Here is a 27,561-nt window from a genome sequence, read left to right as displayed (position 1 = left end):
ACGCCTATGTATACATGTGTACATACATGTACTTATGTATGTGAGTGTATGTATGTGCGTATATTTATGTGCTTATGTGCATGTATATGCATGTATGTGTATGTGCAAGCTTGCATGTATATGCATGTATGTGTATGTGCAAGCTTGCATGTGTGTACACGTGTAAGTGTGCATATCTCTGTGTGCGCACATGTGTCCATGCATGCAAGTATGTGTATATGTGTGTTTGTGTGCATGTGTGTGCGTGTGTGCGTGTGTGTGTGTGTATACATTCTTACATACCTATACATACATACATAATATGTGTGTGTGTGTGTGTGTGTGTGTGTGTGTGTGTGTGTATTTATTTATCTATGTATGTATAGGTATGTATATTCTCTCGCTTCACATGCACATAATATAATATTAGAAAGTGTGCATGTGGAGGAGAGGGGATTGCTTTCTAATGTATTATATATAAAGATCTATTTATTTATACATGCTTACATACCTATAGATACATAATACATATGTGTGTACGTGTATGTATGTATAGGTATGTATATTCTCTCTCTTACATATGCACATAATATAATATTAGAAGATATATTGTGTGAATGTGATGGGGTGGGCAATTTGCTTTTTAATGTATTATATATATATATATATATAACTCATTCAATGAGTAAATGACTTGATTGATGGTGATAATTAATTATGAGCCCCAATGCCTCTAAGCATGTGGAAAAGAAACCCCAAAGACTGTCTTCTCTTCTCCTTTCTCCTTTTCAAAAATTCTCCCTCTCCTTTCTCCATGTGGCAAAGAGGAAAACCTGTCCTTAATAGATAGAATAGATGTCTCCATTGATTTTTATGCCTCTTCATTTTTTTTGTGCCTACGGTTCATATTAAGTTCGTGACTCATGAGCCTCTTATATACTACTCATCATAAGTTAAAGTATGTGAGAAAAAATTGCATGAGGGACATATGCAAATGTGATATGTTTGTCCTCCTTTGCGAGAGAGAGAGAGAGAGAGAGAGAGAGAGAGAGAGAGAGAGAGAGGGGGGGGGGTGCTTAACGTCGACTTAATGATGTAGAGAGACCAATCGACGGGGAAGACTCAAACCCAAGTGGGTCTATGTCAACCCAAGCGCAATTCCACTAGAGAGAGAGGGAGAGATGTGTGGGGCATGTACCAAGGAGAGTCCCAAGCGCAATTCCACTAGAGAGAGAGAGGGAGAGATGTGTGGGGCATGTACCAAGGAGGGTCCCCTCTCCTCTCACATCACCATTGCCCGACTCTCCACCACCCCCCACCCAAAAAAATAATAATAAATAAAATTGGAGGTTAGCAGGAAATGTACCTGCACAATGTAGCCCCCAAATACTCTAGGCGCTATATGCGTGCCACGTGGAACATACTAAATCAACAAGATTCACAAAGCGCCTCCCCCCCCCCCAAAAAAAAAAAACATAAAGTGTGTGAAAGAAAAGAACCTCTCAAACAAGTGTCGTTATGATTTATTGGCACTAATTTTTGACATCCTTGTTCTTGCAAACACTAGGGTTTGCCAATATAGAATGCTACTTTCTATATACATTATTTTGAAATTTATATACAAACACTAGGGTTTGCAAAGGCTGGTGGTTATGGAATGCTACTTTCTATATACACTATGTTGAAATCTAAATATAATATCATTTTGTTTATATCTACATTCCTTCCATTTCTTCAAATTCTAGAATGAAATGTGTAGCTAAGCTAGTAGAGTACATGATGTATTTTACATCATGTAGATTGCTTTAAGATCATGGGTTTAGAGAAGTATCATATCAAACACATTTGATGCTAATACTAGCATGTCAAACACTTAAGGTGCTTTTGCTAGTGTGTAGAACACCCTTGCATGTATATCTCCATGCATATCACAAACAGAGGTAAGTGCTCAAGACTCAATGCGACTATGTAAGCTATTTAATTTGTAGAGCCAAAATAAAATGGCTCCATGACTTTAATGCATACACATAACTAAAATGACGTAATGTATACTCTCTCTTTTTTTGTAAGAAAATGTACACTCGTTTTCGCATGGCCATAGTAGCCACATGAGTTACCACAACAATCTCGTGAGCATCAACAAAAGGAGAAACATAAGAAGCAATTGTTTTTTGCGATAGCAAGCACAAGAGCAATAGCATGTTAGCCCAATCAATGTAGATGATTGAGTGAACCCTCATGCCATGAAAAACTACCCTCTAGCATTTTGATGATTTCTTGACGTCGTCATTTTGACAAATCCATGTGCTAAATGAATTCATCATAGAGAAGAGGAGAAAGAAACAAATCACTCGATCTTTTCATATCGTGAAAAACTTAGGCTTTTCACACCTAAAAATATGCACTTCCCAAGTCTAGTAAACCTTTGACATGTGTCAGCTAGTTAATCACACCCTAATTTTTCATCCATGTCCGTTGCTTTCACTATCATTCTGTTATGGAGCATTCCTTTGTGCAATTGCTTATCACTTACTGCAAGCATGAAAAACTAGCCTTTTTCATGGTGAGACATGTTTCATCACATAACCACCGTCAAGGTTCACCTTCTCTATCGGTATCATAATCATCTCCATCATCACTTACAAGAGCCTCAGCTCTGCTAGTCTAGAAACATACCCAAGCTTGTGTTTCTTGTTTTCTTTTTGAAGGCCTTTCCTTTATTATCAACATTGAGACTTGAGTAAGAAACACAAATCATTATCTCTATGCATCTTCCTTGCCAATATGCTTCTTAAATATGTTGTTGCCCAACCCTTATTTACATGTCCTTTTTTGGGCTCGAGTATAAAAGGGGGCTCATGGACTATCATTGTACCCTTTTTATATACTTTCATGAGTACTCTTACTCTTTGGAGCTCTAAGCTTCCATGGTGAACTTCTCCCTCTCGAGAAGCTATGCGTGCACTCCATTATGAGTGCAATAGGTGCTACTCCCTATGATGAGTGGGATATGTGTGCACTCTATGCTAATGAGTGCAACCCTTAGGTTCCCTTCATTGCATTAGTATTAGAGCCCTTGGCTTAGATCCTTGCTTGGGTAGTGATTAATGATAATCATATTTTGATTATGTTTAATCCAATTTTTAAAATGTAATTTCTTGATCTTGATTAGTGATAATCATTTTCGGATTATTGGTAATCCAATTTTTCAGAATGCATTATCTTGATCATGATTAGTGTTAATCATTTTTGAAATTGATTTTTACACACTTTTCAGATTTGCCAATTTCTTATTTTGACAAGATTAGCAATAAAATTTGTGTAAACATTTTTAAATTTATATTAATCATTGTTTTCATAATCCTGATCCACTTTACTATTTGATTTCTTGAACTTCTTGATCTTGATTTTCTTGACAATTTTCTTGATTTTCGAAAATAGGATTTGCTGAGATTTTAGCAACCAATTTTGAATGATTTTCTTGTATTATCTTGATTAGAGAGCCTACAATTTCAAAGATCAAACCTTAAAGCCCTTATTTCTTCAAGATCAAACCCTAGATTGCCAAGTCTTTGAGTTCTTGGAGAAAGATTGCAAGAAGAAGATTGTGGTACAAAAAGTCAAGGTTGATGTGCAGAGGTTTCAGATTGTTGTGTAGATTTCAGATTGCTGTGTTGAAATTTGATACAATTTCAAGAAAGTGTGTAGAAATTTGATACAATTTCAAGAAAGTGTGTAGAAATTTGATACAGTTTCAAGAAAGCGTGCATCTTGGTGCAGATTTCAAGATTTTATGTGAAGTTAGTATAGATTTTCAAGGATTGGTGCAAATTTTCAAGAACAGTGTAGAGTTATGTAGATTTTTCAAGAGATTACAAAGACAGTGCAAAAATAAAATCTTGAGGAGAAGAGACAACACATCATCAACAATTTCATCAACATTGAAGAATTTCTACAATTTCAAGCAAATCTTGGTCCCAATTTCAACATTTTCAAGGCTATTGATCAATACGATTCATCTATCATACTGAAAATGCAACATGCATGTTGACACGATGAAAGATTAAATGTTTGCACACATGTTAAAGCTGTAATACATGAAAAAAATGCTGTAAAACTACTACAATCCCTTTTAGATTTGAATTGAGACCTATGGTTAGACACCAATATGCTTCCATTACATCAAGGGATTCTGGTTTTCCATACATAATGTTTAAGAGTAGCATGCAAAGCAGAGTGCAAGTGACAACAATAGGCTGAGTTATACAAGCTACTAGCCATTAAAGGACACAGATGATATGCAAGCTATTGGGCTAGATGCTGATTGAAGTTCTTATAGAGAAGAGCCATTAGGAAACAGTTGTAACCATGAGAAGAGCTGTTAGGAAACAATTATGATTGAAAACTTAACAAGTTTATATGCAATACTTCCTTTGACAAGTACAAGGTGAAGTCAATGTCAAAAGCTAACATATCAAGTCTAAAGAAACGAGAGATTTTGGCATGCAGTAGCACCAAGGTTCGACAATACTTGAGAGAGCTTAGCAAGCACAGGGTCACAGTGAAAGGCTGCAAACAGAAGGCTCATTGACTGGTTTGTGAGTGTAGAGTACAACAACATGCTACAAATAGAAGGCTCCTTCACCACTTTGTCATCATTGAGCTCTTACAAACCCTAGCATAGTAAGTTCATGGCATCAAAGCTTAAATTGGTCTGAAAGCTGAACTAATTGCATGCAACCAACTATAACACTTCATTGCCCTATGAGCCTCAAGGCAAGAGCCGAGTTCTAAACACATTTTGGCATTCACAAGAGAATCATGGTTTGCAGCGTTGCAAGCCTTGTCATTTTCAACAAACTCCAGTGTTGTAAGCAAGTTTAAGAATAATCACCGTTTAAGGCTCAACAAAAGGCTTAGTGCAAACCTTCGTCGTTGGAAGCATTTCATTGTTTCAGTTTTAGCGTTTCATCATAGTGGATGAGGAAGCCTAGCCGCTAATGCCAACGCTCTCAACTACTCTCTTGCCTACCACTAACGGTGGTGTACTCTCTCTGCATTTCATCATAGGCTCAGTCGTCGACTATGCTCAAGGAGAGAAAGCGTTCGTTGTGTTCAAGGAGAGGGGGTCGCGTGGTGCATCATCGACCATATTTGGGGGCTCATCTGAGGCGTTTCTACAGCACTCACAAAACCACTTCCTTGGCTTGTTGTGAAACTTTGGGCAGGCAGTACCTTCATCTTGCGGGGTCAGGAATGTTGCGCCATGCCTAGATCCATGTCAATATTTGCTGTCTTTGTTCCTGAATGTGGCCAAAAGTTGCTAGTACAAAGATTGGGAAGTTGTAGCACACATGAGAGTCACGCCTTTTGGCTTCTTGAAACTCCAGCAACATCCATCTTCTTTTAATTGGCATGTACAATGGATTGCCTCACAATGTTGGTGGCGCGGTCATGTACACTTCCTCCAATCGGGTTGAATTCTGAAATCGTCCAGGCGAGGGTGCTCTTCAGCCACCTCTTGTGTGCATGGGGTTTGCTTTTCGCCACCTATGGAAACAGTAGCTGATCATAAATTTTAATATCCTTATCTCCAGTAAGTCAGCTAACTACGGATTGGCAAGCTTCGTGTGCTTGGCCACATTTGCCCATAAGGTGCCCTCTCCTGCCAATGGAAGAAGTTCTTCTAGATTAGGTCGTGGGGCACGGAGAGGGTATGGTACATTAAGTTGCTTTCTTGGAGTGACTCTGAGTATGCTTCAGGCATGATCCACTATGTGGGCTCAAAGGGAATAATCTGAATTAGTACCTTGAACATTAATTTGGGCTTCAAAAGAGGATTGCCTGCTCTTATGAGTCCCTCGTATTTTACAGCTAACAAAGAATCCAAGATTGTTTCATTAGTAAATGGTTCAAGATTATCTTGTGGGACAGTTTATCTTACCTCTTGATGTGCCTCATTGGAGATGGGGTAGGTTCCAGTACCTCCTCGGGGGTGAGAGTGTTAGTGGGAAAATCTATCTCAGGAGGATAAAAAGATAAAAAAATGCATTATGCCTCAGAGGTGTTAGTAGGTTGCGAGTAAGGATATGGGTTAAGTAGTTTACTAGCGACATTAGCGTAGATAGGGTAAGTGGATTTTGAAAATGAAGAAGAAGTTTCTTCTTGACCCTGTCCTGTGCTAGAGGCGGCAGGTGACTAGGCTTGTGAGACTTAATAAATTCCCTCAAGTCTGGAATTTCCTCTTGGATACTCTATATGGGTAGCATCAAAATTGTACTGCACAGTTGCCAGCATGGCTTCTAAATATTTGTAAATATTACTGTAGAGTTTTAGAATGCCATAAGGGTGATAGAGAGTGGACTCACAGAGGTTTAGATGTTGGTGAGTGTTATAGACCTCTAACCAGCCGTGACTTATGACCCACTGGTAACTTTGTGCTACGACTTCGTAGTCGGCGGGTATCTCTACCATGTCATCTTGGATAAACAGGTCTAATTTTTTGACACTATTATCCAGAATTTTTGAGTTTTGGAGCACACGACACCAACTACGAATGTTTAAGACGATAGGATGATGTAGGGGATAGAAAAAGGTATCCTGAGGGTTAGTCAATACTAAGTCACCCCGCAAAATTACCATGATTATGGTGGGATCAGCGTCTCTTTCTGTATTTTGTTTGATTAAGGTTAGTTCTCCTAGGCCTATATCTTCATATAGATTTATGTCATATTGAAGTAAAGAGAGGGTTAGTATAGACAAAAACAAAGAGAGTGTGAGGAGGGGCCGAGGAGTTAGTGGCAATTGTCCCAACTCGGAGGCCCACTCAAGGAGTAGACAAAGATCTTCATTGGGTTCTGTCCGCTGACTTCTTTCTTGTATGGTGAGCTGGCGCTTCAATTCTTGCATGCGGGACTCTGTGTTGTTAATGAGATTTGATTTTGCTATTTCTCTGACCATCCGCGCAGCATCCAGTTCTTCAAATCTTCGGGTGGCTTCTTCTTGGACTCGCCGACCTGTTGCTTCCCTTGCCTGAGCGCGTCGGTGATCTGTTGTAATCTTTGTGCTGCTAACCTCTCGGTGTCATGAAGCTGTGTCACTATTTCCTTGTGTGCCAACTCACTTCTATGTGCTTCGGCGTGGCATGGAGTTATGTTTCATTGAGACCTCTGATCTTCTCAGCATGGGCCTTGTTGGTCTATTCTCTATCCTGTTGTTGCAAATGTATTGTTTTCTTTTCCTCTGCTTTGAGCAATGCTGTTAGTTGTGTAATCAAGTCTTGCAATGCTGCTTCTTTTGCCCTGGCATTGTCCTAGAAGGCCTGTATTTGCTGCACATGGAGTGTCGTGATTTATTTTGTGTAGTTTACTTCTTTTTGGAGTTCTTTTGCTTGTTTCAGCTTAGCATTGAGATCAGCATTCTCTTTGATCTTTTGTACTATCGTTTGGCTTAACACAAGGTTATTATTCTCCAGCGAGTTGTACCTTTTCTCCTATTCTTCTGTAGCCTTCAAACTCGTCATAATGACTTCCTTGTGGGTTGACTCAGTTGCTTCCAGGTTTGCCTTTAACTTTTGCACTTGTGCGGATGTATCTTTGACTTGCTTCCACAATGCATGGTTGGCAGTCATGGAGCATATGTGTTGTTAGGAGATGGCATCGCCAAACTTTCTGCTCATGCTCCCACGTTGCATTGGTCCCTGATTCTGTCTCCAGCCTAGTTGGTGGTTGGTTGAGCAGCTCGTTAAGTCCCTCTATAGTCTCCTGCAAGAATTGTTGGTAATCGATGTTTTGCAGGGAGGCAAGATGTGGTAGCCTTTCTTCGTCTTCCAATCTCCTTCTCTTGCTTGGATTTGATGGCTCTTGAGTTCTTTGTCATTTGCTTGCTTCCATGGGTACCTCAGGTTCCAATACTTGGGCTGTGGCTACCTCTTCATATCTTATTTTTTCAGCTTGTATGAGTGTTGCTGGTTCTGGAGTTGTTTCTATTGGTGTGTTTGCCAGACTGGAATCCTTGAGAGGAGATAAGTCGGTAATATAAGTTGGGCAGGGCTTGCTGGGGGAGTGAGCTGTTGTTGGGGTTCCTGTGTTATCTGACTAAGGATATTTTCCTTAAGTGCCTCCTCGTAAGTCCGGATTTTGGTGGCCACTTCTTCCTTGAGTCTTTATGACTCCGCCCTGCAACATCAGTGATGAGTACCCCCCTCATCCTTCTGTTTGTTCTCTTCTTTTGATCTTTCTTCATTTGCTTGATTATATCTTTAGATTCCATTAAGATGGCCTATCCTTCGTGTACCTCTTCGGCTATTAATGTGGGTTGATCTGGTAGGAGGGCCAACTGCATGTGTTCCTCCGGTTCAGGCTCCTTGAGAGGTCTTTTAGGGCGACATGATTGAGCCACCTGTGTGAGAAGGTAAGGGTTAGATATTTTAGATTGGTGGGCCTTCAAATAGTTCTCCATCTCTTTATGTAGATAGAATGCCCAATCTTCTTCCTTCTCTTCATGTACTTTGGCGATTCTGTTGAGACCTACTTTGTTGTATTTGTCTACAGGCTTTATCTGTAGACGTCGCCTTGCATGCCTTCTATGTAGCTTCATCTTGGATATTTTCATATTCTGCACCATTCGAATTATAGGAATTCTTCTTCAGCATGTCCTTCAAAGGCATCTTGTCAATGTTGTGTATGTGGGCCCTGATTGCAGTTGGAAGTTGTAGAGTTTCTCTTATTAAGTCCTCTGTGATGAGGAGCTCTTCAGTAGTGCCATCTGCCTTGGTGATTCTCCTTCTTTTGGTTTGCTTGTCATATGTCTTCAAGTACTCTCTGCACGCAGATGAAGCCCTCCATAGCCAAAACATTGTAGCAGTCCTCTTCTCATGTTCGAGTTCATGTCCTTTCCCTTCCACGTATTTAATTTTTTTCTCTTGGGATCAAAATTCCACGTTACCTTGTTATGGGTGTCAATCTTTTCAAGTCCTCTTTAGCCTTAACCTGACTATACTAAGCTCGTGAGTTGGATTTGATTAATGCGTGAGATTATAGAAAAGGTTCATGCCGTGAAAAGATAAGGTTTCACATTGTGATAAATAATGGGCTCATGTCATGAATAAAAAAATGGATCATGTCGTAAATAATTTTTTGTTCACGCCGTAAGAGTTCTGAAATAGTTCATGTCGTGAACTATTTTTTGTACGTTTCACGATTCTTAATTTTGTCAGACCTCATGGTGTCAGAGGTGTCAGGATAAGGCTACCTATTTTTGGCAAGGTAATCCCGTGAATCGCGGCGCTGATGTCGGGAGAGGTTGAGGGCGTGAAGTTGCATAAAATAATTCACGACGTGAACATTTTCCTGTAGTTTCACATGGGAACTTCCCGCATTGACTAATGTGATTCTAGGTGCAAAATACTTATCCAACAGTTTTCAAAATGATTGTGCCACGTTTAAGGAGTGGAATACAAGTTCAAGGCACAGTCAATGGCTCCTTATTTTTTTCGATTTTTGTGAATTTTTGAAAAGAAAAAAACAGAACACCAACCTGCTCGTTCACGTTGATGATTTAAGTGATGCAAATATCAAAATTAACTAGAAAAAACATTGAAGCTCTATTCTAAGACCACTCCACCATACACATACACATCAAACACGACCAATTTCTCATGATTTTTTACTTCCACGCAAATCTTATCCATTCATTTCCTACACAATGCATTACCAGAATGCAAATGGAATCATGAATCTTATGCAATGGGATCTGAAACTCCAAGAGGAAGGAAGAAACGAAGGTGTTTCCCCACAGCGGTGCCAAAAATGTTATGGACACCTTCAATGCATTCACCTAAAGGAAGAACAATAGAACACGACTGTCATAGGGCACTTACCAATCCTGTGAAAAGGTGAGAAGAATCTACTGGGAGAGAATAAAGGGTAATATGAGGAGATTTAGGAGGTGTGGAGATATTCTGGGAGAGGTGGAGAGAATCAAGCAAAAGAGGTGGAGTGAATCAAGGAGAAATCAGTGGGATTAGATGCTTGGATGTAAACTCTATAAATTGAGGCATTGGCCTAATGAGAATTTGTTGATTTTTGATTATACATGCTTACATTAAGCTATCTAATTGCTCACTAATCACATCTTAATTATCATCTAATCTCTTTGTTAATGATGTTGATTCTAGCATTTGATCCACCACCATAGCTCATCACATTTGACCCACCATAGCTCATCACATTGCTCACTAATCACATCTTAATTATCATCTAATCTCTTTGTTAATGATGTTGATTCTAGCATTTGATCCACCATAGCTCATCACATTGCTATAATTTTAACATGGTATCAGAGCCTAGCCTAGAATAAATCAATTTGTGAGCCCATTATCTTGTTAATCACTTGGCTAATTAGGATTAGTAGATAATTAGTATTTTTACCTCTTTTCAACTAGCGCACTGTACCCCCAGCCAATGGAGGGGATCTCCCTCCAGGAGCAACATTAGCTCAAGCCCTTGTGCTCTAGCCAAGCGAATCAGCGCGGCGCCATTTTTTCTGAAGAAAAATGATCTCTTCTTCTCTAGTTGCAATGGGTCTAATTCCTCTTGGCCCTAGGGGGTTTTCAAGGGTGCTCTACAAGCTGGTGAAGACAGAAGTTGACTTGATCAAGTCTATAGTGAGATCCAAGCTCTTCATCAAATCTACAGGTGACTTTGGTAAAACAGAGATTAAGCATTCAATGTTTGGTCAAACCTTGTGTCGTTTCTTGGCTTAATCCTCTACTAGACTAATTGCTATTGATGGCCTTGAAAGGATTTGAGCTCATTTGAACTCTAAGGCCTTAGATCTGGGCTCCCCGCATACTCTGTTTTTTGCACACAAAACAGAGAATTAATTTGCTAATCAGTGATTAATCAATACTAATCACTATATTTTGGTACAATTGAGGGTTCAAATTAACCATTAGGTATACAAATCCTTATAACTTTAGATTGCAATTCGGAGATGGTTTGATACTCCAACCATTCCGTACAAATTGGTTACCCTTGATTTAATGTAATTTCTGGTAATTTTATGTTGATAAATCTGTTGTAATCATCTCCTAAACACCAGATTGAGTTGTAAAAGAGTAGACACTGCCCTTGAATCTTGAAATTGGATCAAGAGGTAAGACCCCCTTCACATCATCATGAGTACGGCACAAGAGGTAGCCAAATTTAATGGAGAGCAGTTCTACACATGGCAGACAAAAACCATGTATCTGCTCATGAGAGGAAAAATCTGTGTGGGAGACTAGTTGAGGGAAGAGATGAATGCCCAGAGGTGAGAGGGAAAAAATGAGTGGAAGAGGAGGAATTAAAAAACATTCAGACTTATCGCATTCAGTTTAAATGATGAAATCATTCATCACATCACACGGATACAATGGGAAAAAGATGCATGGGATGAACTCAATAAATTATTTGGCACACAAGCTAAAAATTCAAAGATAAATCTGTTAATGCAATTCTACAAATTGGATATAAAGGCAAGTGAATCTTTAATCACACACTTGAACAGATATAAAAGCATTAAGCAACAACTGGCAGCTATTGGCCAAAAGGTAGAAGATGATGAGGCACTAGCAGTGCTTCTGAAGAGTGTGGACAAAGGTGAATATGAAAACATTGTAGCAACACTAAAGAATGTACCTGAATTGAAGCTACATGAGATAGAAGGAGCTCTACTAGAGCAAGAGACTAGAGGCAAAGAGAAGAAATGGCTTGACTCAACAGCAGGAGAAGAAAAAGCATTCTTCACCCGAGGGGGATTCTCTCGAGGACGAGGACAAGGAAGAGGCAGAGTAGGAGGAAGGACCTTCACTTGCCACAATTGTGGAAAGTCAGGACACATGGCAAGGACTACTACAGCAAACTCAGTGGAGAAGGAACGACATCAGCAAACCTCATGGACGCTCCTAAGGAAGTGGAGTCAGATCATCTTTTCTAAGAGAGAGAGAGAGAGAGTGAAACCCCACAACCCAATGTAACTTGCCCCAACAGAGTAAAACCACCTCTGAGCCACCGATGATATAGGCCATGTGGTAGATGTATGTGTGAGCACTTTAGTCAAGGTCACGGGCACTTGTAGTAGCCTTGGACACATAGAGAGAGAGAGTGTGTCAAGAACTATGAGTTTAGGGACTTGAGGCATTGGTCGCGGACTATCAAGTAAGAGAGAAACTTGGTATAGGGTCTAGGTGTGCTAGGAGTATTCACTTGAGGGGAGTTGTTGAAATATACAAGTGAATAGGGTGTGTGCGGGAACAAGCCCTTCGCAAGAGGCTGTAAAAGAGAATCTGTAAGTGTGAGAGAACCTGTGAAAAGGTGAGAAGAATCTACTAGGGTAATATGAGGAGATTTAGGAGGTGTGGAGATATTCTGGGAGAGGTGGAGATAATCAAGTAAAAGAGGTGGAGTGAATCAAGGAGAAATCAGTGGGATTAGATGCTTGGATGTAAACTCTATAAATTGAGGCATTGGCCTAATGAGAATTTGCTGGTTTTTGATTATCCATGCATACATTAAGCTATCAGTCACTAATCACATCTTAATCATTATATAATCTCTTTGTTAATGATGTTGATTCTAGCATTTGATCCACCATAGCTCATCACATTGCTGTAATTTTAACACACACATTGTACTCCAAGTAAGCTCCTAAACCTGTGGAGTTTCTCTGTGTCCAATGCCTTGAAGATGTCAGCCACCTGATCCTCTGTGCTGTGACATATACCAGATCTACATCTCCTGCTAGAACCTTCTCCCTCACAAAGTGATAATGCACCTTAATGTGCTTCATTCTAGCATGATATACTGGGTTACTGGCCAACTCTATGCTTCTCATGTTGTCACAATATATGACAAGTGACCTATCCATGGGATCTTCCATGTCACCAAGTATCTTCAGAAACCAAGATACCTCACAAGCTGCCATAGTAGCACCCATGTACTATGTCTCTGTCTCGACAAGGCAACTGTTGACTGCTTCTCAATGCGCTCCAACTCATAGCAGCACTCCAAAATGAGAACATAAAACCACTGGTAGATCTCCTATTGGCAATACTACTAGCTCAATCAGCATCTGTGTATTCATGCAATTGTATCTCTGTACCAGCCTCATAGAAAAGTCCATAATCAATTGTGGACTTTATGTACCTGAGGATCCATCTAGTTGCATCCAAGTGTGGCTTCCTAGGGGCCTGCATAAACTGATTCACAAGTCCAACAGCATAGCTTAAGTATGGCCTTGTAATGGTGGTTATGTAGATCAAACTACCCACTATGCGCCTGTATGTAGTGGGGTCCTCCAAAAGCTCACCTATATCTGCGAAAAGCTTTGTGTTCTGCTCCAATGACACTAAAATAGGCTTACAGTCTATCATACCATACTTGGACAACATGTCCAAGCCATACTGCCTCTACAATAGCAAAATGCCATGAGATGATCTCACCACCTCTATGCCCAAGAAATACCGCCGCTCACTCAAATCCTTCATCTCAAACTTCTGCTTCAAAAGCATCCTGACATCATGTATGTCTACATCACTATCACTAGTGATAATCAAGTCATCCACATAGATGACTAATAGCATAATCCCTCTATCTATCTTTTTCACATATAGTGAAAAATCTACATTGGATATCTGAAATCCAATGGTAACAAGATACTCCCCGATCTTGTTTGACCATGCTCTGGGTGTCTGCTTCAAGCCATACAAGGCTTTGCGTAACTTGCACACAAAATGTGGATGTGCATCACCCTCATAAGGTGGGGGCTGCATCATGTACACTTCTTCTTGCAAATCGCCATGCAAGAAAGCATTCTTTACATCCATTTGATGTAAAGACCAACCCTTCCTTGCTGCAGCCATAACAATGACAGCTCTCACGGTTGCCATTCTTGCCAACCGGGTTGAAGTCTCCTCATAGTCTATGCCATAAGTCTACGCATAGCCCTTGGCAACCAATCTTGCCTTATACCTACTCATTGAACCATCAGCATTGTGCTTAACTTTATACACCCACTTACATCTAATTGCCTTCTTTTCTTTAGGCAAAGGCGCTAACTCCCATGTTGCATTTGCATCCAATGCTGCCATCTCCTCATCCATGGCATCTTCCCATTTCTTATTTCCAATTGTCTGCTCAAAACAAGTGGGCTTAACCTCCTGTATTGCTTTTACCATGTAAACATAATGATGGGCTATATCCATCATATCTTAACCTGTTAACAGGATATCTAACCCTCGTAGACTTGCGTACACCTGGATCACTGCAAGGTGTCCTCAAAGAGCCCTAGTTCTCCTTACACCAGGAGTAACCACGAATGGAATGCCAAGCTCCTCATCAAGGCTCGTTAGAGCCATTAGAGTCACCATCCACATGAGTGACCTGCTGACAGATCAGGCACAAAAGGTTGATCTACCTTTTCTTTCCCTTTCCGTGATACATGTGTACCTGCATCATTCCTTAACCTGCCTGACCATGGGCTCTAACATTGGATCCACTCCTCAAGGACTCCCCAGGTCCACTTAACACCTGTGATTTCTACTCTACAGGGTGCAACATCAGCACTTCTAACATCTACATCTTCTATTGCCTTCACTACTGGTGCATACTAGCTACTCATCTCATCGAAGACAACATCTCTGCTTACTCGCATCTCACGAGTGGTAGGGTTATAACATCTATAAGCTTTTTGCTCCATGGCATAGCCAATGAAGATGCATTTCTTTGCCTGTGGATCTAACTTTGTTCTCACTTCATCAAGAATATGTACATATGCAATACACCCAAACACTTTCAAGTGAGACACATCCGGTCTTATACCTGTAAACTTCTATTCAGGAGTCATACCATGAACAATTGCAGTGGGTGTCCTATTCATAATGTACACAACAATTGCTCTACTGCTTCTGCCCAAAAGTAATGTGGCATATTCTTTTCAGCCATCAAGGCACGTGCCACTTCTGTAATGTGCCTATTTTTCCTTTCTACAACACCATTCTGTTGTGGAGTGTACTTGCACGTAAACTGCCTCTTGATTCCTTGCTTTCTCAGGGAATCGTTGAACTCATCGGAGAAATATTCTCCCCCACCATCTTAATGTAGCCCATAACATGCCTGATACACGAATCTGGCTGAAAAAACATTATCCACTATAATAGGACAGTATACTTGCCCTGTAGCTCCGCTCATGCTAAGACGGCTCCTCAATCGGCGGAGATGTGTAGCTCCCAGAGCTACTAAGGGGGTGTTATACCTAAACCAAGAAGGGGAAAGAGATGACGGTGCTCTTACCGATGTAGTACCACTTCCTTTCTTGCTTGTTCTTGCCTCTTGCTTGCCTCCTTAACTCTCACACGAACTAGGCTCGGATACCATAAAGAGAATGTGGGGGAGAGGGAGAGCTTTAAACCCTAGCAAGCAAACACACACACACAAGAGAGAGAAACACACAAGAGAGAGCAAGACACAAGAGAGAGATGGATAGTTAAATTTTCTTCTATCTTCTTCTTCTGTACTTAACCAACATAACATAAAGATAAGAGTACACACTATATGGGTTAGTACTAAACTACTACAACATACAAGGTTTGGTCCATAATGTGAACCCGACTAAATAAGCTGGCGCTATAACTATGCTAGTCTCTAGTAATCCAAAATGGCTATCACATAGCCTATCATCCCGTTGGCCGCATATCACCCATAATCTCACCAACCATGCTAGTGGTGTAGATGCAGAAGCTATCACCCAGGCGGGTCATCAATGTCCACCGTAGCACTAGTTGAGCTCAATATCTCAAGAGGGGACCTCGTCCTCATGTATGGTGTCGGAAGCATCATTAAAAAAAAACTCAAGTATAGAGGATTAGGAACTTTCTAAGTGTCGAAATCACACCTCAAGGGTTAGTCGGGATTGAAACTATTGAGGGTGTGCAAATGGAGGGTTACGTCAATGGAAGCAAACTCATCCAATAGAATGAGGCATTCAGGGAATGGTGATTTAAGAAGAGCTTGTATCTAATTTGACCACACTAGACGCATCATGGATTGGGTAACAATGGCTTGTCATGTTTATGATCCAAGGTAGTAACAATGGCTTATCGCTAGAAATAATGGCTTTTGAAAAAAATGGTTTTTTGGTATAACCTCTTTTATCATATTGACTTTTGGTTACAACCTATAGGAGTTTCTAACTATTGCAACTTGTGAGATGAAAGAGGAGGACAAGACTTCCCAAGTATTGTTTTGGGAGTGCATAAATAATTTCATGGTGGCACATGGATTTGAAAAGGCTGACTTCTTTGGTTTCATGGCAGATGAAGCCCAAGCAAATTGGAATGCCATTAGAGAAGTCTACAATGAAGGACAAGAAATGAAAGGTCAAGAACGCTCATGTTTATTTCATTGGGCATAAAGCCTAAATATACATACTGCAAAGTATGTTATAAAGGACTTCCAAGGTGCGCATAAGAGCATGTGCGAGAAGTGGCGGACCGAGTTAACAAAAAAGGCTACACGAGCTTAAGGGTGACTTATTCAATAATGGTGGTGGTGAAGTGAAAATGTAAAAGATTTAGATATACCTACCATGATCTTTGGCTAAGCTGGTGGGAAGTGCGCATTGCACATTAGGGCAATGTAATGATTTCGGTATGTATAAGAACCATTGTCTTTAAAACCAGTATCTTTATTGATGTTTCTAATATGTCTCTAACTATTGCATAGGTGAAGAAGAGCGGTGATCAGTCATGTACACCACGAACAAACATGTGTCTTTATTGATGTTTCTAATATGTTTCTATTGCATAGGTGAAGAAGAGTAGTGATCAATCATGTACACCACGAACAAACTTGTCAGAGTCTAAACATGGAAGCTGGTTAGCTGAGGATGGTTTCAAACCAAAAATAACACTCTACAATGCATGTGTATCAGACATGGCTAATGCTTTATTACAAAGTGCAAAGAAAAATTCATACATGATGGGCAAGCATATCGGAGCAGGTCCAAGTCTTGAAAAGCTCATTGAGAGGGCAAATGAGCATACTCTAAGCCCAATACAAGTTGTAAGGATAGTAACGAGTAACAATACATGCACACCTATAGTACAAGGTCCCAACTCCTTTGGTGGCAGGTGATCGGGAATCAGCCTAACACAAGAGACAACAATGTAATGTAATTGATGTGGATGATGATGCTAGTCATAGACTTGAGTACAACGTGCACGTGAGAGATAGGAAGTCTATTGGACGTCGCATAGGAAAATACCCTTCATGGATGAAGATGTGGACACAAGAAATGGATCGAGTGACAAAATCATAAATGCGGCACCCATACACAAGACATTTTGGGCAATTTGGAGAACTCCAAAGTGTAGGAGAGTAAAGTGTTTGGGTTATATAGATAGTAGTAAGTGTGGTCGCATGATTGTAGGATGTGCAAAAGGAGTAACTGCACCATCATTTTTTTCAACAAGGTCCCATGCTGCAAGGAAAACTAGTCAAATGATGTGGTTTTGCAATAATGACATCTCATGCATACATGGGCTATAGACAAGAACATTGACCATCCCCCACACAATGTGCCTACTATATGGCCAGTGGGCTGAAGGCACAAAATTTGACACTTGAGGAGGTAAATGCATTGGTGCTTACAAGGTATAACTTAGAGAGTAAGCCATTGGGAAGGGAGCAACAAACTCCATTGAGCTCAAGTCAACCAAAAGTGCCTAGAGGAGAGAAAAACACATTCAAAAATGAAAATATGTTTAGAGATGGTCATCATACAAGATACAGAAGAAGTATTCAGAAGAAGCTGCAAAAAGGATAAAGAAAGCACTAGACATAAATGCACAAGTTACACAAGTGCAAGTGTTTCAATCTTCCAAACATGAGGCTTTCACCATTGAGACTTTTGGAGAAGGTTCTCATTGGGGAAGTTATGATGTGCATATCAAAATGCATCCATCATGCTCATGTCTAGATTTTTTGGGAAGGGTCAACAAGCAAAAATCCTACTTAGCATGTAAGCACTTGTACTTTGTGTACATGAGAGTCATGGGATGATTGAGCCAAAATGAAAATATGTTTATTCACCAACCAATTTTGACAAAAAGGGAGGTAACCGAATGTCTATGCAGAGAACGAACCTTTCTTGAATTGGTTTAGTAGATAATTCATGTTCCTAATTTAACTTCAGAGATGTATGGGATGGGCAAAATTGTTTTGGGGTATCATTTTATTGAAAAAAATTCAATGGAGTAATTTTATTTAAGCTTGTATCATCTTATTAGGATATATCATTTTATTGGAGTAATTTTATTTTGCTATTGACAAAGATTGAGAGAGATAGATAAGAGAGACAAAAAGAGAGAGAGAGAGAGAGAGAGAGAGAGAGAGAGAGAGAGAGAGAGAGAGAGAGAAGAGAGGAGAGAGAAAGATAGATTTTGTATTTAATGTCTTAGGTATGGAAGCGACTATTATCAATATCTCACAAAAGTGTGCAATAGAGAGAGAGACAGAAAGAGAGAGAGAGAGAGAGAGAGAGAGAGAGAGAGACAAATAAAGAGAGATAATAGACTGAGAGCCCCCCATTATTAAAAAATGGCTCTCCATATTTGGGTTTATGCTCGCCTGTAATTGCTCGCCAAAAAAATCCCCCTTCTTCAAATCTCCACCTTCAAGAACACATAGTCAATTGTTAAGGTAGAAGCATTTATCTTCTAACTTGTATGCTTCTCATGAAAATATACAAGGGAGAAGAGAGCTTGAGCTCTTGCAAGCACACACACACTCACACAAACCCTAGAAGAGAACACATAAGGTGAGAGGCTAAAAATTCTTCTTTTTCTTCACATAACAAAAGAGGCCTACAAAAAGGATAAAGTGACTAACACATATAATAGAGTATATACAAGCGGTCCATAATGTGAACACGCTAAGAGAAGTGGGTAGGTGTGGACTAGTTGGTGTAGTCCAGCTATAGAATCTCTCGCGAGCGACGAGGAGACGACGAAGATATGTCGATGCCAGCTACCAAACTTGCTAGTGATGTAAATGTCGAATGTTCATGCAGGCGCCTCGTGAGTGTCAGCTCATGTTGAGCTTAACATCTCAACACTCCCCCTCAAGCTCAACTCTAGCTCATGAACTCCAAGCATGTCTCAAAAGGCCATGTGTGAGACCCCTCTGCCCCTCCGCGCACGGCTGCTAGCAGCAAAAGTAGCTTCCTCTTGCGCGAGATAGGGTTTCCCACTCGGGGCCTCGCCCTCAAATGTCCAGACGACACAAGACTAATCTCGTGGTCATTCCGAAACTGAAACCGGAAAAATTTTCCTTACCCGAAAAATGGGGATGATTCCACCTTTTTTATTTTCTTAACGAATTTTCTAACGCGATCAAGAGACTAAATTATCCTTCACCTGATTAAACCAGATAGAAGGAAAATTATTACAAACTTAAGTTGAAGAAATCAATGCTTTTTTCCTAACCGAATTCAGGCACAGCCATTGATCTAATCATTTGAGAAAGTCTTCAGGTTTTTATTTAACTACTCGAATTCTAAGCGTATTCCTATTATTTCAATTGCACTATTAAAACTCCACTGATTCCAGCCTAACCCCATCCGGCCCCAGAAAACAACTCTAACTCCTTGTTCCATTTTCTTCCTCGACGCACACATGGGTATCTTCGGTGACCCAGAGCCCGAGCACCGTATGGTCTGCACCCTCTAGGCTCCTTCATAGGTCACCTAGCGCTTCACTCATAGGCCGCTTCCTTGGTCCCTCATCCATTGTACGGAAGCTTACCATTTAAATCGAACCGAGGCTGGTCAAGACCTCGGTCGACCTTGCTACGCGAGACATCCTCCGTTGACTCTCCGTCAGCTGTTGCAACTTTATCAATTAGGTCTCCATGACCTCATTCACAAGATGGTCAAAATGCTTCCCAGTATTCTTGACATAAAACAATCATTTAAAAATAGTTTTTATAAATACAGTTTTTAACAAACTCTCATCTTTCTACATTGTTCCACATCATTTCTCGTTATTCCACATTCTTCTACATCAATTCACATTGCTTATTCCACATCCAATCATATGTATTCCCATCGTCCTTCATCCATTCTCATCCAATCACATCATATTACATCTCATCCATTCACATCTACCTATATCCACATCACATCACATCACATCCATTCATATCACATCTCATCCATTCACATCTACCTAGATCCACATCACATCACATTCATCCACCTGACATCTCATCCATCCATTCACATTACATCACATTCATTTATATTCATTCAGATTCACATCTCATCACATTCATTTATATTCATTCAGATTCACATCTCATCACATCACATCCATCCACATCACATCTCATTCATTCACGTCACGTCACATCATACTCACATCCATTTACATCTCATCATATCATATTCACATCACATCACATCCATTTAGATATCATCACATCACATTCACATCCATTCACACATCACATCTCATTACATCTACTCACATCTATCACACCCATTCACCATCACACCCATTCACATTCGTTGCATCCACATCACATCACATTCATTCCACCCACATTACATCACATCCACATCTCATTCTCATTCATTTACATCACATCACATCCTTTCACATATCATCACATCTCAATCTCATCTCGTCACATTCACATCCACATCCATTTACATCACATCACATCCCATCCATTTACATCACATCACATCCCATCCACATCTCTTCACATCCACATCCACATCCATTTACATCACATCACATTCACATCTTATCACATCCGCTCGCATCTTATCACATCCTATCACATCGCATTTACATCTTATCACATCCTATCACATCGCATTTACATCTTATCATATCCACTCACATCTTATCACATCACATTCACATCTTATCACATCGTATTCACATCTATTCATATTTAGTAACATTTTTTACTTTCGATACCGACGATGATGAGACTTTTCTGAATTTCTGCTAATTGCTTGGCCTAGTTAAAGGTACTTTTTCTCGATGGATATTTTCATATTCTTTCTCAAATTTCTCAAGTGAAATATATTTAATATTATTCTTTTTGAGTAAAAGATTCATGGGATTTACAAAAATCAATTCTACCCATATTTCCCAATAAATTTAATAATGCTCAAAATTCCACTTTTGATAAATCTCATAATTTGAATTATGCCAAAAATTCATCTTTTACCATTTAATTACTTGGATCTCAATTATCATGGGAATTCCTCTTTTTGCATAAAATAAATTTACCAAAAATTTCTCTTTTTCCATTTAATTACTTGATTCTCAAATATCATGAGAATTCCTCTTTTTGCATAAAAATAAATTTACCAAAAATTCCTCTTTTTCCACTTAATTACTCGATTCTCAAATATCATGGGAATTCCTCTTTTTACATAAAAATAAATTTACCAAAAATTACTCTTTTACCATTTAAATACTTGATTCTCAAATATCATGAAAATTCTTCTTTTTGCATAAAAATAAATTTACCAAAAATTACTCTTTTACCATTTAAATACTTGATTCTCAAATATCATGGGAATTCCTCTTTTTGTATAAAAATAAATTTACCAAAAATTACTCTTTTACCATTTAAATACTTGATTCTCAAATATCATGAGAATCCCTCTTTTTGCATAAAAATAAATTTACCAAAAATTCCTCTTTTTTCATTTAATTACTTATTTAGGCATAAACACTAAAATTTTGTTTCCCATGAATATGATGAAAATCATTCTTTTAGCATAGGATGTCCAATCCTAGAATATGGTAGGAAGTCCTCTTTTAGCATTATGCATAAAAATAAGATATGTGTTAATTTCTAAAAAATTTACCCCACCCATAGCTTCGCTGCTATTACAGATAAAATATCTCTTTTTTTTAGTAATATATCTTAATTTTTAACTAATAAACCTTGAACTCGATCAACTCTTCATCTTATGTGAGCATTTACTCATTTTTGGGTATTTTCTTTCATTCTTTGGATTTATCTCATCCCAACACTTGGATTAATCCTATTGGGAACCTTAATTGGACCATAATCTAATTTTTTTTGAAAATATAGACCCTTAGGCTAAGGTCCTTTATACACATTTTCAATCATTCCAAATGCACCTTGGAAGTTCATTTTGAATTTCTGTTTCAGGGGAATCCATTTTAGACACTAGGAGGATTTTTATATCCAAAGATATCTTAATTTTGGATTATCTCTCTCTAGACATTTTCTCTCTCTAGGCCAAAACAGGGTAAAACAAGATCTTTCTTTTATTTCAGAGAGGGAAATAATTACAAGAACAGAAGGGGAGGTTCTTACAGCTTTACACCTCAAAAGCTGGAGGGATGAATCTTACAACACATGACCAGTAAAAGGGGTTGGTATAGTTCCTAAAAGCCTCTATGAGAACCCATCAGTATTGTTGTTGTTGGGAATAATGTTAAACATCTAGCCGAAGGTTCTAGAATCATCTCTTTTATGGTAGCTACAAGGGAAGAGAAGAAGTTGTCAAGATGTACTCTATGTACCTCAAATCTGGGGGAACCTACTATCAGTTGGCTGCGATGTGATAGAGATCGTGGGCTTGAAGTACGCTTTACGAAAACTGAAGCAAAAAATCTAGATGTATTATAGGTGGATCCATGCAACTGTCTTCTTCATGAAGAGCGGAGCTAACCGCGTAAGAAATTTATCAAGAGAGCCTTGTCACTGGTCTCCCTAGACCTTAACCACCAAAAAATATCAAGAGAGCCCTATCACTTGTCTCCTTCAACCTTCTAATAACCTATGTTTCAGGTTACCTTTTACAAAGAGCATGTGAGGGTAAGGGTAGGGATTGTTAGGGAAAAATATCTTGAGGAATTTTCCTTCCTCCAAGTGACCAAAGAATGTGAGGATGTAACACCATGATTAGAGTTTGAGAAAGAGGACGTAATGAGGGAGGAAGAAGATGGTGGAGGGCTTAGTTTAGTGAGATTGTGTTCTAGAAAAATTACGTGGGCGATGGCGGGGTGGGAGACCCAGGGCACTTTGGAGAGAATGGTTTGGAAAGCCGAGGTGGATACATCCTCATCAAGGTAAATATTATGCTAAAGGAGGTTGAGTTGGAGGCTTTGGTGTTGCAGAGCGAGGAGACCAGAGGGCAGTTGTGGATGGATGGCAAGTTATGCTGTGTTGGTTGGCTACAGCCATTATGATATCAACCTTCTTTTGGCTTCAAGTAGTGATGTAATAATGTTTCCATATCAGGTCATGTTCCCATATAGCAACCAATCTCAAAACCTAGGTACTTTTCACATTGCATGTAGGAATTAATCACATATGTAGCACAGGCATCAAATAGTAATTATTTTCTTGCACCTCCTTCTCCTGCTAACCAACTAGCATGTACACTCTCTGAGATATACTCTCTGAGAGATTTGTGTTGGGTATTTTTACTCTTTCCCATGGGCTATAAGAGGCCTGACCATACATCACAAAAAGCACACAATTATGAAAAAACAACTTGTATTTAAAGGCTGTAAATTGATTTAAATAAAGCCATTGTACCTCGTATTGACTTCCCCAATGGAGAATTCTTTCTTCCCACAAATTAAACCATCGCCTCTTAGAGCTTTTATATTCTCTTTCAAAACATTATCTTTTCCTCGCCAATCCTTATTAGAGGTGGCTTGTTTTGCTGCACACTCTGGTGTCTGAGCAAGCCTCCATGCTTTGCACATGTCGAGATGTATCTGTCTATGGTGAGGTAGCACCAATTTTTTGGTGTGCTTTTGTAGACTTTGTTCCCAATGAAAGAGACAAGAATGCTCTCGACCATCTAACACATTGTTAGGGCCTCCATTGTTCACAGTTTGTATTGCAATCTAATTGGCCCTAGCCTCGTTAGCCCATAAATCCTTTAAAGTCAGCTGCTGCTGGGAATCCTTCTTCTTACATAACATTGTTAAGATTTTCCTAGAATAGAATTTGTGCCTCTGCATCCTCCTGTTTTGTTTCACATATAATGATTACCATCAGGCTTTTTAAACTATAAATTTAAATTGATTATTTTACAATATGCCTACTTATTGCATGAAATAAGTATTTTATGAATCATAAACACAAAATTACTTTACTTGGTCATACACCAAACATGACATGGTGGCCCAACCATCAACTCTATGAGTGTGATCAAAGTGCACCCAAGAATAATGCAAGTCTCCAGAGCCGGTTTGACGCATCCTATTTACTAGATCAACCCCTGAACCTCTTCCTTTTGTGGACATCTTGAAGAGAAAGCACTTGTCAAAGGCTTTTCCTTGACTTGGGAATCGACTACCATGGAAAAAATGAAACATACATCTTTTCTTAAGTTGCAAAATGTTGTCAAAACCATCCCCAATGACCAAAGTTGTAAAAAGCAAACCTTTGATTTTGAACAAGAGGTATCAACTCTTCTAAAACGTTATTAAGCGCGGATTCCCCCACTGATTCATTACGATCAAATGTTAAAGAGTCCATAAGCAGTTGTCGAGCCACAAGCATATGTATTTTTCTAGGCCCACTACTTGTATTGTAATTAAAAAATGTACCCATGAGCCTCCTTATCTCTCGATAGCAGCCCTTGAGGTTCCCGACTCAACTAGCTGACTGTGCTCACTTTGGTGTATCATTAGTCGTGTCATACAGTTATCTTCAAGAATGACGTAATAGATTGAACAAAGACATGTATGCACACAATGAATAACATTTTTGCAATATTGACATGTGATTTGTGCCCTTTCTTCTTCATCTAATAGTTCTTTGGATACTCTCCAAAAAACCATAGAAGAACCTATCGTTAAATCGCTTTGATGAAAGCATATAAACAAAAAAATAATAATATTTTTTATTAAGAACTGATTTGATTCTCATCATTAAAGATGAGGAGAACACTTGTTTCAAAAGTTATTCTCCAGCCATCATCATTTAAAGTTCAGAGCCATCCTTGACACTTCCACTCCCACTCTCCTAGTCTCCCATGAAATTAATATCATTTAAAGTTCAGAGCCATCCTTGACACTTCCACTCCCACTCTCCTAGTCTCCCATGAAATTAATATCATTTAAAGCTTGAGAACTTTTTAAGCTTCTAATTTAGAATTATATTCATTTTATTGAGCTCCTAATTTTAATTTTTTGTGGTTCTATATATACTTTATCATACATAAGATCCCACAAGTAAATATATATGTTATATACATACACTTAGATCTATAGTATATATATATAACACTTAGATATAATATAACTATATATTTAATATTTATCATATACTTTTATTAGATATATAGTAGATTAAGTGTATATATAATACTTAATATATATTTAATGTATATATATTAACTATATATTTAATATATATTATATACACTCATATATATATACTATATCTAAGTGTGTAAATAAATTATATATATATACACTTAGATCTATAGTATGTGTTATATATAAATATATTTAAGTGTTATTTATATTCAATGTTCTATATATTATATATACTCATATATATATATATACTATATCAAATGTGTATATATAGTAGATTAAGTATATATTTTTATATATTATATATATATTAACTATATATTTAATATATATTGTATACACTCATATATATACTATATCTAAGTGTGTAAATAAATTATATATATATACACTTAGATCTATAGTATATGTAGATATATAATAATTTACTATATATTTTATATATACTTTCACTTTAGCTACTTTAGATACTATAGATATACAAGTGAAAATGAAAGTGAGAGTGAAAGTGTTAGTGCGTGTGTGTGTGTGTTAATGTGTGAGATTTCTTATGTTAGTGTATGTGAGAGCCTTTAAATGTGAGCCATAGGTGTGAGAGAGCCTTTGTGCGCTCTGCTACGCCTCCCTCTTACCAGGTATGCCCCCCTCCTCCCCTCTCATGCCCCCTTGCCCTCCCTTGTTGGTCGGCCTCAGAGCAGCGTGCGCTCTGCTACGCCTCCCTCTTACCAGGTATGCCCCCTTGCCCTCCCTTGCTGGCCGCGGCCTCAGAGCAGCGTGCGCGCTGCTCCACGGCTGGGCTAGCAAGGGAGGATAAGGGGAAACTTTATCGCCTTGCCCTCCCTTACCGGTCGGCTCGGCCTGCAGAGAGCAACGCGCGCACTGCTCTGCAGGCTGGCTAGCAAGGGAGGGCAAGGGGGGGACTTTCCCCCCCGCTGGTCGGCCGTGCGCTCTGCAGCCTGTGGCCATCTAGTAAGGGGAGCAAAGTTCCCCCCCCCTTGCCCTCCCTTGCTGGCCCAGCCACACCACTACTCCATGCCCTCCCTTACTGGCCCATCCACAGCCGGGCTACGGCCTATGGTCAGCTAGGAAGGGGGGCAAGTCCCCCCCGTGCCCTCCCTTACTGGCTCGGCCGCGCTGAGCAGATTGGGCCAGCAAGGGGGGGCATCTAGGGGGGGGGAACTTGCTCAGTGGGTCGGGCCAGCAAGGGGGGCCATGGGGGGGAAACTTTGCCCCTCTTGCTGGCTGCTGGCCACAGCCCTACGGCCAGCTAGCAAGGGGGGAAAAGTTCCCCCCCTTGCCATCCCTTGCTGGTCGGCAACAATGCTCTGTGCAGCCGGTCGGCTAGCAAGGGAGGCAAGTCCCTCCCCTAGTGCCCTCCCTTGCTAGCCGACCGTAGAGCGCTGCGCGGTTGACTTAGCAAGGGAGAGCACTGGGGGCAAAACTTCCCCCCCTTGCCCTCCCTTGCCAGCTGCCATCATCAAGGGAAAGCAAGGGGGGAAACTTTTCTCCCCTTTTCGCGCACGCACTGCTTTGTGGCTCGACCCGCAAGGGAGGGCAAGGGGGGCATGAGAGGGGAAAAATTTCCCCCTTGTTGTTGCTCTGTGGTTGGGCCAACAAGGAAGGGAAAGGGGGAAACTTTTCCCCCTTGCCCTACCTTTTCGGTTGGCAAGGGCCACCAAGGGAGGCACAAGAGGGAAAACTTTGCCCCCCTTGCCCTCCCTTGCATGCTGCTTTGTGGCCGCAGCCAGAAAGGGAGGGCAAGGGGGAAACTTTGCCTCCCTCCTTGCCAATCGGCCGCAGAGCAACACGCACATTGCTCTATGGCTCGGCTTGAAAGGGAGGGCAAGAGGGGCATGAGAGGGGCAAAACTTTCCCCTCTCATGCCCCCCTTACCAGCTGGGTACAGAGCAGCGCGTTGCCACCAAGGGAGGCATGGGAGGGAAAACTTTGCCCCCCTTGCCCTCCCTTGTGCACTGCACTGTGGCCGCAACCATCAAGGGAGGGCAAGGGGAGAAACTTTGTCAACCTTGCCGGCCAGTCACAGAGCAGCACGCAAGGGAGGGTAAGGGGGGAATGAGAGGAGTAAAACTTGCCCCCCTTGCCGGCTGGTCGCAGAGCAGTGTGCGCACTGCTCCGTGCTAGGCCAACAAGGAGGGGATAAGTGGGAAACTTTGCTCCCTTGCCGGCCGCCAAGGGAGGGC

General features: G+C 40.1%; 1 pseudogene; it reads right to left on the bottom strand.

Moving 5' to 3' along the window:
- Nucleotides 1–23,506: 23,506 nt before the first annotated feature.
- Nucleotides 23,507–24,575, bottom strand: LOC147639704 (uncharacterized; annotated as a pseudogene).
- Between the last annotated feature and the right edge of the window lie 2,986 nt (nt 24,576–27,561).

This window comes from Cibotium barometz, chromosome 3 (genome assembly GCF_041138505.1).
Source record: "Cibotium barometz isolate CiBa-2024 chromosome 3, ASM4113850v1, whole genome shotgun sequence".
NCBI classification, from domain to species: Eukaryota; Viridiplantae; Streptophyta; class Polypodiopsida; order Cyatheales; family Cibotiaceae; genus Cibotium; species Cibotium barometz.
This window is presented reverse-complemented; position numbering and strand designations above follow the sequence as displayed.